Source organism: Crocodylus porosus, unplaced genomic scaffold, assembly GCF_001723895.1.
Source record: "Crocodylus porosus isolate Cpor-Errol unplaced genomic scaffold, CroPor_comp1, whole genome shotgun sequence".
Classification (NCBI taxonomy): domain Eukaryota; kingdom Metazoa; phylum Chordata; order Crocodylia; family Crocodylidae; genus Crocodylus; species Crocodylus porosus.
The window spans coordinates 80,827,367-80,836,123 of NW_017728906.1; positions in this window are offsets into that span (position 1 = coordinate 80,827,367).

Sequence of the window (8,757 nt, forward strand, 5' to 3'; positions counted from 1 at the left end):
TAAAGTATAAGTGCGGAGGTATGGTAGAAGTGGGTATGCGGTCTAAGCTACGCTGAGAGGCTGATGTTCGTTGTCGGGTTTTCGAGGCCTTTGACAGGTTTTCGCTGGGATACGCCCAGACGGGAGGCTGAGGACCGGCAACAGGGTGATCAAGCCTGAGGTTTATCCAGTCGTCGTCTCTGCCGTTTCCTGCTTCTTCGCCTCTTTATTGATGTTGGTTGGATCGCCTCTATGACACTAACTATGACATAAGCTAAGCGTGCAGGGATAGGATAGTTTCTTTTACATGGGTGTTGCTAGGCAGATTTTTATATAGGTTGTGTTTCTGCAAAAGTGAAGCTTACAGGATAGAAAAGAAACTTACAAAGTACGCATGTGCAACTTGATACAAAATTCACGCGTGCGGGAAAATACAAAATTTGCGTGCGCGGGAAAATACAAAATTTGCGTGCGCGGCAAATACAAAATGCGCACGTGCGGGAAAATACAAAATTCGTGCGTGCGGGAAAATATAAAACTCGCACGCGTGGCAAATACAAAGTGCACGCGGGAAAATACAAAACGCGCGCGCGGGGGGAAATACAAAATTCGCGCGAGTGGCAAATACAAAATTTGCGCGCGCGGCAAATACAAAATTTGCACGCGCGGCAAATACAAAATTTGCGCGCGCAGGAAAATACAAATTTCGCGCATGCGGCAAATACAAAATTCATGCGCAGGGGAAAATACAAAATTTGCGTGTGCGGCAAATACAAAACTCGCACGCGTGGGAAAATACAAAACGTGTGCGCACGGGAAAATACAAAATGCGTGCGCGCAGCAAATACAAAACGCGCGCACGTGGGAAAATACAAAATTCGTGCACGTGGCAAATACAAAACGCGCGAGCGGCAAATACAAAATTCGCGTGTGTGGCAAATACAAAACGCGTGCGCGCGGCAAATACAAACGCGCGCATGTGGGAAAATACAAAATGTGCGCGCGGGAAAATACAAAATTCGCGCGAGCGGCAAATACAAAACGCGCGATCGGCAAATACAAAATTCGCGTGTGCAGCAAATACAAAATTCACGCGTACGGCTAATACAGAATTTGTGCACGCGGTGAATACAAAATTCGCACGCGCGGCAAATACAAAATTCGCGCGCGCGGCAAATACAAAATTCGCGCGCATGGGAAAATACAAAATTCGCGCGCACGGCAAATACAAAATGTGCGCGCGGGAAATACAAAACGCGTGCGCGCGGGAAAATACAAAATTTGCACGCGCGGGGAAAATACGAAATAGGATTTCAGTTATAGCTATTACTAAACAAACATTTTGGTTTGGGTTGACTCAAAAGATAAGACTACAAAGTTACATAAATGTGAAAAATGCCACGTGGCAGTTATACAAAATGAAATAATACATTTACATCACTAATGAGATAAAATGGGCATGCCATATGTCATTGCTGTTGTTTATAATCATAGAAGTTTCTTTGTCACCAGGGATCCTGGTTTTCTCTGATTTAAAAAAATCTTTCAATTTCCAGTTAAAAAAAAGTAAACCTAAATCCACATTTTTCCACATTTAAAATGAAACATCACTGTATACATCTATATATTAGCGGTGTTTCATTTTAATTACAGAAAAATGTGGATTTGGGTTACTTTTTTAACAACTGAAAATTGGAGTGTTTTTTTTAAATCAGAGAAAACCAGGATACCTGTTCATAATGCACACATTTAAAATAATGAGAGGTTAATGAATAATGGCTTAACAGGATGCCTAGAGTGGACATATGACCACAAGTGGGGTGTGGCTTCCAACCATATAAGCCCAGGGCCTGAGCCAGGGTGGGCAGTGTGGCTCTGAGACTTGCTGTCTAGGGCAGGGGAATCATAGATCATATAATCATAGAAAATTAGGGTTGGAAGGGACCTCAGGAGGCCATCTAATACAACCTCCTGCTCAGAGCAGGATCATCCCCAACTAGATCATCCCATCCAGTTAGGAGCTACAGAGGAGCTCCTAACTGTGGCCTGGACTACCCTAGGAGGGCTGCAATAGTCTTATGGCTGACTTGCAGGTGAATAGTCAGTAGGGGGGAGCTGAGCAATATAGACAAGGAGCTGGGGCTGGGGCTCAGACCTAGGGGGAAAGTGGCATTATAGCCAGAGGGCTTATTTGTGCATTAGAGTTGTATGCAGGTGGTTTGTGGAAGGGACTGTGGAGTGGTATGAAGGCTATATTAGTGCTTGAGAGGCACATAACCGCCTTGAGGGGGTCAGGCTCCCAGAGTCCAGAGGGGCAGAGAGTCCAAAAAGGGGCAGAAACTGGGGCCAGAGGGCCTGGAGAAGGGCAAAGAGCCCAGAAAGGGGTGAAACCTAGGACCATAGGGCCTGGAACCCAAGACAGGACAGTGAGAGTGCCCAGAGCAGAGATAGGGCCAGGGACCCAGAGGGAGCTGAAGCAGGTTTGATGCTCAGAGCAGGGCAGAGACAGGGCCAGGGGGCCTAGGACTAAAGGAACTGAGATAAGAGCTGGTGCCCAGAAGCCACGTCCAATATGATGGGTCCAGGCTAGAAGGCCCAGTTAGAGAAAAGGGGTGGAGGCTACAGAAGTTGAGACCCCAACAGAGGGAAGGATGTTACGGTGACACCTGTGAGGCATGGGTGTCACTATGGGGATGGTTGGAGGTCGTGTATCTAGCCCTTAAGGTACGTTGGGCTGGAGAGAGTGAATATGGAAGCAGAGAGAGAAAGAGAGCACTTAGGCTTACCCAGCCTCAGAGGGCAGCTTCCCCTCATTACTTCAACAAGGTGTGGCAGGGAAGACGAAACAGGATGAGACCCAGGGAGGCTAGAAGGGGAGCAGGACACGTTAGGGGTGGTCAAAAAGGGGATGTGATGGCAACCCCAGACATCTTGCCTGTTACAGGGAGTGATGTTAGGCAAGCTTTTGGGTATACCTTCTGTTAGTTCTGTTTTATATTAATGTGCCAGTGGTTCTTTGTATTCTCTTGGCCTTGATTCTTTCCTGTATGCTCAAAACTGCCTGACCACATGAAAAAGTTGAGCTGCACAGCAAAGCAGGCTAATTCATGCCATTGTCATAAGATCCCTCAGCCAGTAGAAGATCAGGCACAGTGATATGCTTTTTCCTCCCTGCACTCTGAATGGTTCAAATCAGGGGCAGACCCAGGATTTCCCAAAGTGGGGTGGAGGAGAAGCAACCCACACTTCAGGAGGGGCTGCACCCCCTGCTCCCAGCCTCCTCTGCCCCACCAATGCAGGCAGACTCCAAGTCCCTAAAGCAGGTGAAAGTCCCCCTTCCTTTCCTCTTCCTGCTCAGAGGCACACCCCCCTCCCTTACTCTTCCTCTCCCTGTCCCTGATCTCTGTGGCTACTGCTTTCTCCAGTGCTTGGGGATGGGGAAGCTCCAGAGGCAGCTGGGCTGAGCAGGAGTGGGCTCAGCTGGGAGACAGAGGCAACAGGGTAGCTGCAGAATACCCCCACTCTACCTGGAGCAGGCCTGGAGAAAGAGAACTTCCCATTCATCTCTGCCACTTCTGTTTGAGCCCACACACAGCAGGCAGGAATGGGTATGGTGTTTCCCTGGGACAGCAGGAAAAGTCAAGCAGGGAAGAAGCAGAGAGGGGATGTGGGTTTGAGCAGAAAGGCAAGGGAGGAAGGATTTTCACATGCTGTATGAATTTTAAAAGTCCCTGGAGGCTCCTGTGGTGCAGTGCAATTAAGAAGGCAGGTGCAGCCAGGCCACTGTACCCCCTCTGGATCTGTTCCTGGACTGTGAAATGTCTATCTCTATCACATTTGTAATCATATAGAGGTCCACTGCCCAATAGAAATTCTCCTCCTACCATTTTTTAGTCATTTTACACTGGTTTGTACTGCGTGTAACTGGTTTGGGGGGACTGGAAAAGCCAGTTTTCTTGTTTTTAGCATGTCTTACTTTCCATTGATTGTCCATCATTATTTACTCCTTGCTTTAATGGAAATGGTAATGGCACAATCACAACCAGTCTGAGACTCAGAATAAATTTATTATCATGTATTTCAAATTAAAATAAAAATTCCCCAAATCTATTACTGAACAGGCTAATTGTTCACTAGTGTTGCTTGCTGATGAATATGTATGGTGACTGAGCACAACTGAGTTTTAGTTTTGGTCATTGTTCAATTGAAACCATCAATAGGTTGCTTGTTAGATCAGTGGATCACAGCCTGACAGTTCAAGTGTGATGCACCACCTAGAATATACATGAGGTGCTCTTGTAATAAGCCACAGTTGCTTCAAGGGTAGTGGCTCTCAACCTCTCTCAGCTCAAGGCATTCCTCCATACCTTTTGCGAATTGAGCAGCAAGGGGTGCTAATTTATTTATTACAATACTTACCTCCTCAAAGAGAAGCCAGACAGTGGGGAAGGGAGAAAGGCAAGACAGCCAAAACCTGTGCTTAGCTGCCTATTTCTTCATACCTGCCTTAACTCCTTGCACCTCACTGCAACCTCTGCAGCACCTAAAGGTACCACAGCACCCTGTTTGACTGCTCAAGGACATGAGCAAGAATGTGAAGATGCCATCATAATTTGAAACTGGAACAATATAAAGCTAAAAATTGTCTTTAAAATAAATTCCAGTACATTTATAATTTAAGGGTCATATTTTTTGGAGAGCCATAAGACAGGTCAGGGCATGGTAAATGTAGTGCACTTAAAGCATTTTGTATAAAACATGACTTGCAGAACACATGAACAACAAGTATTCATCAACCAGTGCTCTTTCGCTTGATCCCTACAAATCCCAAAGCTGTTTTTATTCCAACTAATATATTCCATTGTCCCATATTCCAAGTCTACATGTCAATAAAACTGTACATCAAGAAAGAAAGTTTTGTACAACAGCTGTTACTCAGGAATGAACAAATTAAATCCCTGTTCCTACCTTTTTCCATACAAGTTGAGACATTTCTAGAAGAGATTTTGAAACTGCCTCTATATTTTACTTCATGGATAATTCATGTAGGTTGATCCAAGATCTAGGTCATTTTTAGCTGAAAGTCATAGCATATTCAAGAGCCTTTAAGCTTGGAGTCACACATAGCGATTGTGTGAGCAATGTGAGAGAAATCTGAGAGCTTTTGGACCATTTTACATTTGCTTCTAGAGAGAAGCACTCAAGTCAAGGGGATCAAATGCTTGTAGGCTGGAACCAGACAGAATAAGCAGTGGCATGGGGGTTAATGAAGGCCTCTGCCTCTACCCACTATCCCCACCCCACCCCACCCCGCTGATGCCTCCCCAGGGGACTCTTTACATTATAATTCAAAGGCAAATCCGGCCTCTGCTTGCTCTGCCCCCAGATTTCCAGCCCTTCTGAAAGCTCCAAGGGCCATACCATTGACTACCCTGATGGACATAATTGCTACTTCTTGTAAATAGTGATATACTTTTGTCTTTGTGCATTTTATAGAAATGGTGTAGCCACCTGTACAGACTTAATTATAACAATTTTAGTCTTGCAAACAACTAGACTGACATCATCAGAAAGCTTCTTATGCATTTTGCAAATTACATGTGCTATGTCTTCATATTAGCATGAAAGTTGTGGATATTTCTAGAAGTTCTGGAAAGTGCATTTATACCTACGTTTCTCATACTCCTTGACATACTCTGTTTACTGGGCCTAAGTAAGACCTTTGATTCTTTTCCATTGATTTACAGTAGTTTGACTTATTACAGGCATTTTTCAAACATTTTGTTTAAATCAACCAAGTCTTAGTGTATTTAATTCCTAAACAAGTGTTTAAAATAGCATGGAAGTCAAGGCTTAGTTTACAAATTACATTTCCTAGCTTGGAAAGCAGCAGCTAAATTTGCAAATGGTGAAGTGTGTAAGTAGTCCCAGAGAAAGCCCAGGTTTCCTCCTAAAGTCTAGCAACTGAGAATAATAGCATTTTAGATCCACTTTGTAAACGAAGATGAGGCAGTAGAGAATCAAGTCTAGCGTGTCTACAACACCAAGTGTTTGCACTGTAGTTTACAGCAAAAGCTATTTTAAGGTGACATGCAGATTAAATTAGATATCCTTTTGTGTGACTGCTTTTCCATACAATAAAATTCAGATATAACCTCTCTTCTCCTAGTCACCAGAGATCTGTGATTACAGTACTGCTGAATGCATAGGAATTAAGGCTGAGCCTTAGGTGCACTGGCTGGCAACTGCCCTTTTTCTGGTCCCAGTATCTGAAGGCATTACTTGTCCACCCCTTCTATCAGATATTGCTAGCAGCAGCAACAAGGGTTAGATTCAAGCATGTAAGGGTTCCTCTTAAAATCAACCAAACTGTCTCACTAAGATCTCTCATGGCTCAAGCTTCATCTACATGCGCTGACTTAGATGATGACAAAGTAAAAGCAAACCCCACCCCAATAACCACTCTTAAACCAAAACAAGGGTCTATACAAGGGAGCTGTGCTGATTTCACTAAATCACTGTTTAAACCTAACTGAATCAATTTAATTTTATTATGCAGACGCTTTGCTTTCTCCAAGATCCTGTATCTCCTCCCACTCCTGTCTCTACCCCCTTTCCCACCAGCATCCCTTTTCAGGTCATTGTTGCTGGCAATCCCTTGATTTGAGGATGACCTCTACAGTGTTTTCATTGATGGGTCTTGAGGCAATTTAAGCATCCAATCCTTGAGCCACAGACCCATCCACAGAAGTTACAGGTTTTTCCGTAGGGGAGAGAAGGTCATAGGTTGGGATTTCTCTCCTTTTTGTTCCTCTCTGCTTCAAGGGTGAGATGCTTTACCTCAAAATGGACTGCTGCTTGGTTGAGTGGGCTTGGCTACTTGGTCCAGGGCCATTGGAGTTGGTCAGCAGCCCTCTTCAGGTAAGGAGTGTAGCTTGAGGCTTCCAGTCCCTGCTCTCTAACCAATTGAAAATCACCCTCCTGCTTGCGGCCATTGCCACTCCTGAGCTTTACAAAAGGCAACTCTCTCCCAAGGAGCAAAGGCACTGCTTCTCAACCTGTTTCAACCCAAAGGGACCCCTCATTAAACTCAGTGGGAAATGCCAGCTCTAAGTTTTCACTATTTTTTTTGGATGGCAGAAGAATGACAGAGGCCTTCTTTTGTTGTGGAGAACTTGGAAAGGCTGTGGCATTTGGGTAGGCGGTGGATGCTTTGGATTCCCATTTGAGATGTCTAGGTTGATCATGTGAACCATGCTTGCAAACCTAACAGGCCTGATACTGCATTCACCCTTGAAAGGATCTCAAGGCATCCCAGGTTGAGAGTCAGGGAACACAGAGGGCAGAAAGCCATGAAGCCTGCAGAAAAAAATGCAAATGAGTCTTATTTACTTTATATTGCTCACTATAAAACTCCAATGAGTGATTGAGAACTAGGTCATCAAAACTGAAGCATTTCTTTATTTCAAGGCAAGGACTCACAAGAAAGAGCTGACAGCAAACCCGGAAGTCAGTTAAAACCCACAGGTCAATTATACTTAAGTGGATGGGAAAATACCATGATCACCAGAGTGGTTTTCCCAGGGACAGGGGATAGCCAGTTTCCTGGGATATGGTAGTACCTGCGGAGGTAATGTATAGTTTCCCTCCCATGGTTATTGCTTGTGGGAGGGTCTTGGCTTTACACCCCTTTTATGGAAATGAGAGACTCCTCCATAGCTCACTCTTGCAGCTATACAGCTGAAGGCAAGTGAAACTTGGGGGCACCCAAAACCCAAGCCTCTGGGTTTGAGCCCATGCATAGGGTGCCCACCAAATGATTTGGAAACATCTGAATGCCCAGGTGGGGCTAGAGGATATTTGCTAGTAGTAGGGCCACATATGGTCCTTGAATGACTCACAAGTTTAGAATTGATTTGGCTTGAAACATGAAAAATTGTGTATTTTGTTTTATTTTTTAAGTACAACCCCTTCCCCCACCAAAGTCAGTTAAGAATCTCCAAGAGTGACTTGGGTTTTGCATATGCTGTATCAATTAGTTACCTCAAAAGTTACTGTGGATTTTGCAGACAAGGCTCTTTGGGTAAATCAAATACCTTTTATTAGATCAACTCAAATAGTTGGGGAAAAAAAAAAATCTTTCTTTGCAAGCTTCTGAGCACAAAGAACGATACTAGATTTACCCAAAGGACCTTGTCTGCCTGTGCCCTCGTACATTTTGGTGGGAATATTTGAGTCAACCAACTGAGTATCACATCTACTAACAGAACTTTGTCCTTTGACCAACACGGCTACAACTCCTAGCACATTTCGAACATTTTTTACTATTATCGATTGCACGTTGTACAAAGGCTTAAATAACAGCACAAATACAATAATCATCCTGCACCTACCAACACTGGAGCGAACAGCCCAAGGGGGCGCACTACCTCAGCCTCCATTCCAGGCCTGCGCTGGCACAACGCGCATGCGCCATCCCTCCTATCAACCACCCTTATTCTCTCGTTCTCTATGACTCTACTGACCCCTTCTACCCTCACTGCGCTGCACTTTTCTATGGTTCTGCAGCCCGCGGGGCCGGATGTGGCGCTTCGCACCCGCCCGCTGATTGGTGGGTGGTCTCTGTCAGTGGACTTCCGGCCTGCCCCAGCTTCCTCCTGGTGCCGGAGAGGAGGGGCGATGGAGGAGTGGGGGGAGGTGGGTTGAGGCTCGGCCAGAGCTTCGCGGACGCCGCTGGGGCTGGTGCGGAGCAGGCGACCGTCACTCTTCTGTCGTCCG